General features: G+C 34.7%; 1 long non-coding RNA gene across 1 annotated transcript in view; it reads left to right on the top strand.

The window, feature by feature from the left end:
* Nucleotides 1-11,889, top strand: part of LOC128921819 (uncharacterized) — a 50,885-nt gene extending 38,996 nt beyond the window's left edge. The window contains exon 3 of the long non-coding RNA XR_008471132.1: nucleotides 10,544-11,889. This is a non-coding gene — a long non-coding RNA (uncharacterized LOC128921819). The remainder of the gene's footprint in view (nucleotides 1-10,543) is intronic.
* Nucleotides 11,890-12,252: the final 363 nt, after the last annotated feature.

Below are 12,252 nucleotides of genomic sequence, written 5' to 3'. Positions count from 1 at the left end.
TGAAACCAAAGCGAAAAGGGAACACAAGTAAGATTTTATTAATTTACGAGCCTTTCGCCTGTCCAAAAAAAAGATGGATAATATGAGTGTGCATATGTATCAGCCTACATACACACATACAAAAATATGTACATATGTGAGACACCACACAAAAAGTCGTAAATAAATCGGTAGAAAAGTTCAACAAAGGTAAAAGAACGCAAAGAATCCGTAAATAATGTGTAGAAAGGGGCAGCATGCGCCTCAAATACCCGAAACTGTGCTACCGGTGTTAAGCAGTTCAACGCTACATTTAAAAGCATAAAGAGACGTTCATCACTTCAATACATACAGTGGTGAGCATATAATTAAGAACAGCAAAAGAAATTACTGCAAGAAACCATACTGCTAAATTATTAATTAAATTGTTGCTAATTTTTGCTAAGGAAATACTTACACAAAACTTATCTCTAGAGGCTACATCGACCTCTAGAAATATAAGCTAACCCTAAAAGATTTCATATGGCGAAATAGATCAGCTTTATTCTTTGGAACATAAGAGTATAACTCAGAGCATCTAGCATAAAGTAACATATTCCTGTTTTGTGATTATATATCATTTCTACTGCGATAATTGATTTCCAACCTCAGAGGAGTGTTAGGTGATCACACTTAGACAATTTCAAACATGTATTTTGTTATGTCAAAGTTCCACAAAACGAAGTGGGGCTTTATAGATTAATGAGCTCATTACAAATATTCGACGATTGTGAAAGTTGCTTTAAACTTACCGTTCAGAAAGCTTTACAGAGATTCCACCTAGATATAAATTATATGCTGAACCCCGAAAGCTCACTAGGCCTTATTCCGAGGTACGAATTATTTACTAGTTTTGGTTCTTTGTGATACCAAATGGATTGCCGTCGTGTAGTCAATGAGGAGTATTATTAGATTGTCAGCGCTTAACGCGTATTTTAAAAGGTTAAGTGATACGAGTACATTTTCCAAGCTCACAAGATTGTTGCTCCATTGTCTCTCTGGTACCTTGCTCTTGACATTTCTCGCTGGCATCTCGATCTTACAGACCTGTGTCGTCACCAGACAGTGACCATAGCAAAAAATTCCAAAAATTCATATTCGTGAGTTCTCCAGGAGTTTCAAGAAGACACAGGCAAGCTGAGTTACAGGTCTTACAAAATATCCTTGGTGATCTTATGCACCAAAGACGCTCAATAACGGCTCGATAGCTCATGACCAGAAACTACCGTTTTAACTGTAAATCATACACCAAACACACAACTATAAGCCAAGAGCTACCAGTGGAAGTCCAACTTAGAGAAAATAACGGAACAGAGAGATATTCAATCAGATTTCGTACTTAAGTCTGAGCCATGTGGTCCATTAATTTTAGCCATAAACTCGCGAATTTACGAGCTGTGTATATAGTATAGCTGTAATTATTTCTTAATCGATGACTTCGAAAGATTATACGAATATTCTGGCCCGTCGTTATTAGTTAACCTTAACCAAACAGCTACCGATCCATATCGAAATTCAGAAGACGCGGGAGACCAGCCAACACCTGGAGGCGGGAAGTCGAACCAGAAGCACAGAAAAGTGGGTTTTCTTGGAGAGAAATTGATTAGCTTTAAATAAGACTAATTATAATTTGTTTATCGAGACCCTATATTCCAACTAAGGACTATGGGAAAATATGTATGTATAGTAATATATTGGACCACAGTGTGACATCTATAACATCTCAAAGTTTCTCAATGTGCTTAATAATAATTGAGATGGTGTTAATTTTGTAAGACTTCTGAGAAGTGAGAATGAAGTTAAGTGAAATAATCGTTCACAATTTCTTATCCGCTACTGTACTTTCATATATGCATACAACAATATGAGCGCTTTTACAGTAACTTTGAATATTTTGTTGTTTTTTTTTATATTTTAGTCCACTCCACCACATATGTAATTATGAGAATTTTCGATGTTTATTTAATGCCTTCGTGACTGTTACAGTTTTCCGCAGCACACATGCGAGCCAAACAACGCAAAGAAGATACCCGAAGTAGTCATTATACATATTTGCATTATTGAAGGTGTTTGTCTTAGGGCTAAAAAAAAACACGAAAACTGTTGTGTACATATGTATTAAAGCGAGGTATGAACTCGAAATTTTTTTATATGAAAATAAAAAACAAAAAGTGCTTCCCAACAAACATTGTTGAAAACAATTTGTGTGTTTTATATATGTATGAGTGTGTGTGTGTGTTTGTGCTACAGCCGGTAGCTGCATCGCCCGAGAACTTGTGTGTCTTACGTGTTGCGCATGCGCATGTTTAGCTGTCGTTCATTATTTGGATGCTTCATTGCCTCCACACGCCTAATGAGCTGTTACTGAAAAGTGGCGACTAAACACACGCTAACACACACACTTTGTAACCTCGTAGATTTTGAAAAAAATTTTAGAAAAATTATAGTGCTTTTTCCTTTCATTTTTACCACTTTTTGTTGTTGTTTTTTATATTTTTTTTTTGTATATGTTTTTTCTAATAAAGACACCATAAAGAAAATGTTGCTCCAAAAAGACAAGACACAACGCTTGAAATTGATCTGCTACAAGCGCTCAAATCGTTTGTATTTCATTATTTATTTGTTTTTACCATTTTCTTTTCAGTTTTTTCTCATTGTTATTGTTGTTGTATATATTTTTTTGTTTGGTGCTTATCTTCACTACAATTTAAGTGCATCCCAAGCCGATTTATTCATCCATAACTGTCAGCTTGAGTTGCCAACAAAAGTTATAATTACTTCATTGCATTTTGATTAACGAAATTGGGAGTGTTTGGAGAAAAGCAACACGTGTGTTAAACTGCAGTTAGGTATACACACATACTTACATACTCGTACATTAAAAAAAAACTTTCATACATACCTATAGTTGTAAGTATGTGTCGATGTATCTAATGAGGCGTTGCATAAATCAATGCAGATAAAAAGTAATAAAATGAAAAAAAAACTTTTAGAAATGTTCATACATACATACATTTACAATGATAGACCTAGTTTGCTTGCTGGTTTTGAAAGAAAAAGTTTCTTAAATCGAGGGCATTTGTAGGCGTTTCCTGCTTTAAGCGCTTGCATTCATTAATTTTGAGGTAAAAAGTGCATTGCAATGAGTTAAAGAAAATTTTGGGCTTTGAAAAAAAGCTACTTAATACAAACATACAGAGGTGCATGTGAATTTATGAGCGTAAATTCCTTAAATATAAATATTTAATTGAAAGAAAAAAAAAAAATTTTTAAAAGTTAAATTTTTTTTTCGCCTAAAGCAGCCCATTGTACTTACCACATTCAATAATAGAAGAAATATAACTGTGGCAGTATATTAAACTAGCTTCAAATGATTTAAGTTACTAGAGAAAATGTCAGTTGCTTGTTCGAGACTCGATGTTGTTCGCCGACTCAAATATTAATAAAATAAAGATGCAATTCTTACTAGAAATCAAATTACTTACCTTAGCTATAGGCAGGTAAGTAGAAGTGTAGCCTAATTTATTGTTTCTTGACTCAATTAGCACTAGATGTGCCATTTTGATGCACTAATCGTAGACCTTTGTAATACTGCTATCAACTTCCATCTTTTCATTCAAAGAAATATGTGCTTTCGATGAAGCTACTTATGTCCGAAATGATTTTAGTAGACATCCATTCAAGGTTTGATCCATCAGATTCAAAGTGAACTGTGTCGGATCTGCGATATAGTTGGTTATTCACAGAGAATGTGGAGAATTGTTTCTTTATTCCCTTGTAGTTCACAGCCGCGGTAAATGTTCTTGTAGGGCATACCCATTTTCATCGCGTGTTCTCCAAATGTCCAATGTCCCGTTATACTAGCTATAAGTCTGAAAATACTTTTCCTGGACCTATTCCATAAGTTTCTTGTCTTGTCATATTTTGGCCGTATCTGTTTAATTATTTTGCATTTGGTTGTTCTGTTCTCATACACATAATTGTTCAAATTATATATTGAGCTCTCTCTTGATCGATCCTAACAGACATGGTATTAACTCTGCCTCGGATTCGTCTCCTGTCTTTGCCAACTCACTGATTTTTCATTACAGAAAAGGTTCCTGTGACTGGGAACCCAAATCAAGACTAGGTGAGCTCAATGCCTTGCAGTTGTGGACTATGTTGGAATTAGTCATTAGTATCAACAAGGCCAGGATATGGTTGCTTTATGTATCCTCTCGTAGCTATTCAATAGAGCTTCACAGGCCTTCTCTATGCCCAGTACTTCCGCTTGGAAGCGATGCTAGCCGAGTTCGGTAGTCGGATAGAGAGGGAAGTACATATATATCCTCTTAAATTTTGAACACCATCTTTGAGACTAAATGTTTTACTTCAAAAATATTTTAGAATCGGGAAAATATATTCTTTGTCGGATTATAATTAGATATTAAAATACTTCCCTTACCTTAAATCGACTTAAGCTAAAAGAGTCAAATAAATTTGTCGAAAATCAGTGGCATTGTATTGGATGAACTTAAACTGTTCTGATCAACTTGTTCGAGACTCGTTTTACTTTACTTAAGCGCTATTTAGAAACTGAATTTGTATATTATACTAAAAAAGATATCAACATAGACCGAACTTTCTTAATGAATACCCGAAATCGTTTCTATTAAAATATGAAATGTCAGATATAAATCACAATCCAACTTGGAAACAGTTAAAATCATCTGTATTCCTGTATAACACAAAGTAACCGTTAAAAATAGTTCAAGCCGAAATGTAACAATACAAAAGGGACTCACTATAAATCGACGTTTTTATGGTTTTTATGGATTAGACTGAGGATACAGGTTGTTCTCAGATAAAACTCGTTTTAAAGATTGTAAATATCAGACGGTGGTTGATAAATGGTGAAAAATAATCTTGTTTTTTGCTTTGTGACCCCTTAAAATTAATTCGATGAAATATTATGATAAATAGATGACGTTGAATCTCGAATTTCTAAAAAAATTTCAGCTTTGAGCCCTAAGTGTCAGCAAATTAAAATATAGTTGTTAAGAGATATCTAAAATACGCTATTCTCTTTTTGCGGATAACGAAGTTTAGATAAGATCTGTCGAACGACTCTTTTTTCCAACAAACAATCCCAGCAATTGACACTTAGACCTCTCCATCCCACAAAATTTGTGTTCTAAAATATTTCAAATTGTAGCAAAATAGGTAGTTCTTCTTGTAATCGTTATTGTAAGAAAGACATGCAGGTCGATGAAATTCATTTTTTATCTACTCCACTTTGGTGTGCATAAATTTATTTTACCAATTTATCAAACCACTTTCGATTGGTTCCACCTCCTGGGGTATTATACTCTTCAAACTTTATATAGAATCACCAATATATTTTAACCAAAAATAGTGTTTAGTTAACACTCGGGTTTCTTTTTATACTCTTTGGTTGTTTGTGTATATATATATATATTTGGCGTAGGAACCGCTTTAAGCGATTATAGCCGAATCCACCAGAGCGCGCCACTCATTCCTCCTTTTTGCTTTTTGGCGCCAACTGGAAACACCAAGTGAAGCCAGGTCACTTTGCACTTGGTCTTTCCACCGGAGTGGAGGTCGTCCTCTTCCGCGGCTTCCTCCAGCGGGTACTGCATCGAATACTTTCAGAGCTGGAGTGTTTTCTTCCATCCATGACGAGTGGAGTTGAAATCCGGATGTCTGTCCGTGCAATCGATAACTTGACTAAAAATTAAGATATCTTAATGAAACTTGTAACACATATTCCTTGGCAATCTGAGGTGGTGAGATGGGCAAAATCTGTCCACTGCCACGCCCACAAAATGGCGAAAACCGAAAATCTATATAGCGTCATAACTAAAAAATAAAATTTGGAACATACGTTTTGGATGTATTTTTTTTAAGTGGGCGTGACCCCGCCCTAAAATAGGTTTTTTGTATATAACTCGCAAACCAATAAAGCTATATAAACCAAACTTTCTGCAGTCGTTTCTTTTAGCTATTTCCTTATACACTCCAAAAATGAAAGAAATCGGATAATAACCACGCCACCTCCCATACAAAGGTTAGGTTGAAAATTACTAGAAGTGCGTTAACTCACTAACGAAAATAGTCAGAAACACAAAATTTTACAGAAGAAATGGCAGAAGGAAGCCGCACTGAGATTTTTTTACAAAATGGAAAATGGGCGTGGCGTCACCCACTGATGGGTCAAAACCCATATCTCAGGAACTACTCGACAGATTTCAATGAAATTCGGTATAAATCACTTTCTTGACACCCTGATAAATATGTAAAATTATATCAATAAATTGCTTGAGTATAAAATGTTCGGTTGCACCCGAACTTAGCCTTTCCTTACTTGTTATCCAATTCCTTTTTTTCAAATAAATGGGTTACTCAAAATGATATCCCACAATCTAATTGATCTGAAACTTTACTCGAACCTTTTGAAGGTTAGGTCTAATTACACAACATATAAATACTCAAAACGGCACTAACTTTCAGCTTGTCTGATACCTTTCTATTTCTAACTATGGAATAAATCGTAAAAATCCATGCGTTGCGATGACTTTGTAAGAAGAAAAGTGCTCTTTATAAAGTCAAATCGGCTTTAATGAAAGTATATATGTATGTATACATATATAACACAAATAAAATGAAAATAAAAAGTGTACATTTTAAATCCAATTTATTAAAACCTGCCACCGTTCACCTCAAACCATTTAAATTGTAAGCCTGTCTACAAATGTGGACTTTAATTAAAATATTCTAGAAATAATATTATTATTTTCAACAGAAATTATTAATAAGCGCACGAGTCGGATTGTCTGGTATATATATCTGTATTGTATGTATAAATATATTTTTATACATATTTACGTTGACCTTCAACATTTGCCAATATTAACGGACATGCCAAAAAGCAATACTCACTGCCTATTATTATTTAATATTAATCTAGCTTGTTTAAATGTTTTTATATACGTATGTATGTGTATGTATGTGTGTGTGTGCGTTGTTGAATTCTTTTAAGAAAGCCGCTATCAGTTTCAATTACTTTAAGAGTCTAATTTAATTGCAAATTTTGCAAACGCTTTTAGAGCGCATAACAACAGATATTTAATTTGGCGTAACGAAGGCACAGACACACACACTCACTTTTATTTTAATTAGTAAAAAATTCAGAATTTAATCTTAATAAATGCTCCATTTCGGCCTTTAAAGAATTTTGCTAATTAATGTGCTGAATTTTTGGTTTTATTTCGAAATTTATTTAACTTTGTTTTTGTTTTATTATTATTTTTTTTTTAGGTTAGTTTTTCGGATATTTGGCATTATCCAAATCTGTTTGTTAATAGAACAAGTTCAGGATTGAATTCCCGCTGCGAAGAATAAATAATCCGTATAATTATAATTGCTGATGGCGGAAGAAAGCAATATTAAAATATTTTTTATTCTATCTTATTAGGGACCATTAGGAATATAGAAGTGTCTTCATTAATAAGTGTCTTTTGCAACAATTATCGGTTATTCGGTTATTTTTTAAATCATATAATCAAATAAAATATATTTCTACTACATTTTAGGCGACTTATCTTAATAGGTTCTGCTTTAGCTACATTCTTTTGAGGAATACCCCGATTTTTAATCAAAACAAGAAAAAACTTTAACTTCGGCTGTACCGAAGCTTATATACCCTTCACGGGTGCATTTCTTTTAGTAACTATGTGTTTAACCAAATCTGAAGACGTACGAAAAAGTAAGTAAAAAAAGAAAACATTTTACTAATTCTTTTTAGCCGGGTTGTTTGCTAGAAACATTAAGGATTTATAGTTAACCGATCTGAACAATTTCTACGGAGATTATATTATTACCTTAAGCAGTAATCCATGTCAAATTTCATGAAGATACCACGTCAAATGCGAAAGTTTTCCATACAAGCCCTTGATTCCGATCGTTCAGTTTGTATGGCAGCTATGTATATGATATAGTGGTCCAATATCGGCAGTTCCGACAAATGAGCAGCTTCTTGAAGAGAAAATAACATCTGCAAAATTTCAAAACGATATCTTAAAAAATGAAGGACTAGTTCGTATATATACAGACAGACAGACAGACGGACATGGCTAAATCAACTCAGTTCAATATACTGATCATTTATATATATATTGTTCAGGATATAATTACGCATCAAGCGTTAATTGAGCCGAAATGGCTACACTCCTACCGAATTATCTAACCTGATTTTCATTGTGTCTCAAACCGGATAATATTTAAAAAAGACCCAGACGACAATTGTGACAACTATGGTAGATCAACGATAATGAACATGATAATCAAATCAAACAAATTGGAGTCTAAGAAATATCTTATATGGATCTGAAAATCTATGGAGTTTGAAAGAGTCAGAAAAGAACTAAAACAACCTTTATTATATTCATATGAAGAATACTCTGATTTTCATTGTATCTCAAACTACACAAAATCTGAAAAAGGTCCGGGCAACAATCATAGCAACTAGATCTACGATGACGGTGATAAAGACCTAGCAACCTAATAAAAAACTCTGTAAAGTTCCTTACTAAAATAGGGGAGAAGAACATAATCTAGTATCGGAGCATCTATCTTATCTCGATTTTAAACTCTATTGATTTTGAAAGCGACAGACAAACGGGAGTCCATATCTCAAAGCAGTTGCGCTCCGCAAGACTGGCGTCTATGTGAGGTTTTCCTTAAATTCTAATCTCAATACGTTCATAAGACTTTTCACATAGTCCTCAATTTTTCTTTGCTATTTTCTGGTAGTGAGTTCTGAGTAGGCAATTGAAACATAAAGACCTCTCTCGACGAACATAGACGAAACTCTATAAGTCCCCTAACATCGCCGTTTTATAGTACAGAAGCATGAACGATGTCAACATCCGATGAAACGGCACTAGAAGTTTTCGAGAAAAAGTTTTTTGGGAAGATTTATGGTTCTTTGAAAATTGTCAACAGCGAATACCGCAAACGATGGAACGTTGAGCTGTATGACCAGAGCGCGCCACTCATTCCTCCTTTTTGCTTTTTGGTGCCAACTGGAAACACCAAGTGCAGCCAGGTCACTTTGCACTTGGCCTTTCCACTGGAGTGGAGGTCGTCCACATCCGCGGCTTCCTGCGGCGGGTACTGCATCGAACACTTTCAGAGCTCGAGCATTTTCGTCCATTCGAACAACATGACCTAGACAGCGTAGCCGCTGTCTTTTTATTCACTAAACTATGTCAATGTCGTCGTATAAATCATACAGCTCATCGTTCCATCGTCTGCGGTATTCACCGTTGCCAATGTTCAGAGGACCATGAATCTTGCACAAAACCTTTCTCTCGAAAACCCCAAGAGTCGTCTCATCGGATGTTGTCATCGTCCACGCTTCAGCGCCATACATCAGGACGGGAATAATGAGCGACTTTAGACATTGACATAGTTCCGCGAATAAAAAGACAATGGCTACGCTGTTTAGGTATGTTGTCCGAATGGACGAAAGCAATGCAACTTTGAAAGTGTTTAATACAGTACCCGCTGGTGGAAACCGAGGTATTGCTGGATATTTTTGCTTTCGGCCATTTAAGAAACTTAGTGCGATCCATAAAATGGCGAAATCTTGTTATCGTAAAGGAGATAAAATTTCCATTACCTTACCTCACTACCCTCAAATGTTGAACAAATCTATTGGTTTTGGTGATCTCGAGTTGTGTGATGCCCTCTTCAGGGTTTTTTTTATTGGAAAGTAATTTTGCCGCCATCAACCCATTAACTTTCCCACACAAATTAACTCGTTTGTTTTATGAATTTGAAAGACTCTTAAATTATTAACTTGCTTTGCATCTTCCGTTCGGTGCCGTTATTTATTAATTTATTTATTTTCATTTTCATAATTTATTATGCCGTTAAATTGTTGACAAAAATCTGGCATTTATCTCATTAATTTTTATAAGCAAAAGCATATTAATTCAAATATGCAGATCTTGTTGTTTTTTTATGCTTTTTGTTGTTCATTTTTTATCTTTTTAAGATTGTATCATCAAATAAATTAACGAGTTGTGTTAACAGCGGAAATCAGCGACCGAGCGACAACAGTGGCAACGTCAGCAAATTCATATGTATTTATGCATGAATATAAATATTTATGGTTATTAGTATTGTTTTCCAATATCCACACAAATCTCTAGCCGAGTGACACGTAAATGAAACTTTCCCACGCCTCAAATAAACCCAAGCCGTCGGTCGTACCGTCGAGACCCGTTTGTATGGCGTCGGCTCTATTTTCGTGCATAAACTGTGCCTCATTCACATGCAAATCGGTCGTCGAAATTCGAAATATTTCGCCAATCTTGTATTTTTAGTCAAACTGCTTTGTATTGCTAATTTTCTTGTCAGCCAAAATTTTTAAGTGCTAATTTGCAATTCCAAATTTTGAACGCTACAATTTTGTGAATTCTTAAATAATTTATTTCTTTTTTCGTTCTTTCCTTTGCAGGTACGTACCAATTTATATACCAGTTTGTGGTTTTTACCGTGTATTTCCTCTCAGGTTAGTGGGTAAGTTCCAGCGTCAGCACGCATATTTATAATTAAAAAAAAAAAGTATTTTTTATGTTTATATAACATACATAATAAAAAAAAACATATATACTAAATAATACATATATACCTTAAATCTGCCTACAAAAATCATAAATAAACCATCACATCAGACAATTGATCAATCAAAGCCGGTTTCTATTTACATATGAAAAACACACAGCTAGCGATCGCTCAGCGCGCTTCATATCGACTGCCGTCTTCATATTTTAAATTAGTCACACTTTATGCTAATAATTAAATTATTACTAAATTTGGTGAGCGTTTATTAGTTTTATGGCTTCGCTACTTTTCCATTTTTTTACTTTATTTAATTTTTTATTTATTTTTTATCACTTCGAATTTTGTATTATTTGTTGTTTTTCGGTTTCTTGAATTCGAGGTTTCACCACAAATGCTTTGAATTCATATTAAAATTATAACCATATTTAGTAAGCGCGTGTTTGGTTAATTAGCAATGACCAAACCAAATATGCAAAAACAATCACAATTTATAGACGATCTTCGAATATTATCGAGAAACATAAAATATTTGAGATAAGCAAACATGTATATGAAAAAATGCTATTTGGGTGACTCACTAGCACCGCACGATTTTCAGCATGGAACCAAACTGCACAGTGGAAATTAGTAAAAAAAAAAAATAAGGAATGAAGCGCTATATTCTGCTAGAAAAACGTATTTGGAAAAAGGGATAATTCCTCGATCGATTTTCACAATTTTGCCAGTAAGCTACACTTTATCCAAGATTATTCGTTATACGTTCCCTTAACTTTGCTAAGATATCTCACATATTAATCCATGTATCCGGTTTAAATCCCACCATATATTTGAAAAACCTATAATAAGCCATATGGAAGCAAGGGCAGTTATGACCCGATTTTAACCATTTTTGGTACAGAGAAAACAAATTCATATTGGTCCGCCATTTTGAATTTTTAAAGAGTAATAGAAAACTTTCCAAAAAAGTGTCCGCCTTATTGGATTCGCCACTTTGCATTTTGAAAAAACTTACGGCGGATTCGTAATCCGTGACCACGAAAACACCAGAGTAGAGAGTTTCAAGCGAAACCGATGTATTTTAGAAAACGCGGTCCGCTATATTGTTTTTTGGGTGTTATGTCAAATTCCTGTCTTATGGAATTAAATGGACCTCAAATTCGGATTCAGTGATATCAAAAACATTTAATACAAATAGTAAGACCCCCTATGTTTCCGTTCCCATGACAGTAGGTTCTAAGTAATCGGATCAGACCCGGATTTTTATTCGACCAAGGACTGTCAAATCGGCAGCATTGCTCAAAACTATTATTATTCACACACAACCCGATTCCTATGCAATGTAAAATGTGCTCTATACTTATTCTTTCTCTTTGGCACTACAACCATGAATCGGTCTGGTTGGGCACCAAAAACCCCATTTGCACATCCCAAGTGCAGACAGGCCCCTAAGCACTTGGTCCAACCATTGGATGCTTGGACGCACTCCGTTCCGCCCTTTCATTGTCCACCCATGGCTCACGAATCGAAGTAGCTTTTCATTGGAGCATCGTCTTCCATGTGAACGACATTACCCAACCTACGCATCGTTTAATTTTTATGCCG

The sequence above is a fragment of the Zeugodacus cucurbitae genome, chromosome 4 (genome assembly GCF_028554725.1).
Source record: "Zeugodacus cucurbitae isolate PBARC_wt_2022May chromosome 4, idZeuCucr1.2, whole genome shotgun sequence".
Lineage (NCBI taxonomy): Eukaryota > Metazoa > Arthropoda > Insecta > Diptera > Tephritidae > Zeugodacus > Zeugodacus cucurbitae.
This window is presented reverse-complemented; position numbering and strand designations above follow the sequence as displayed.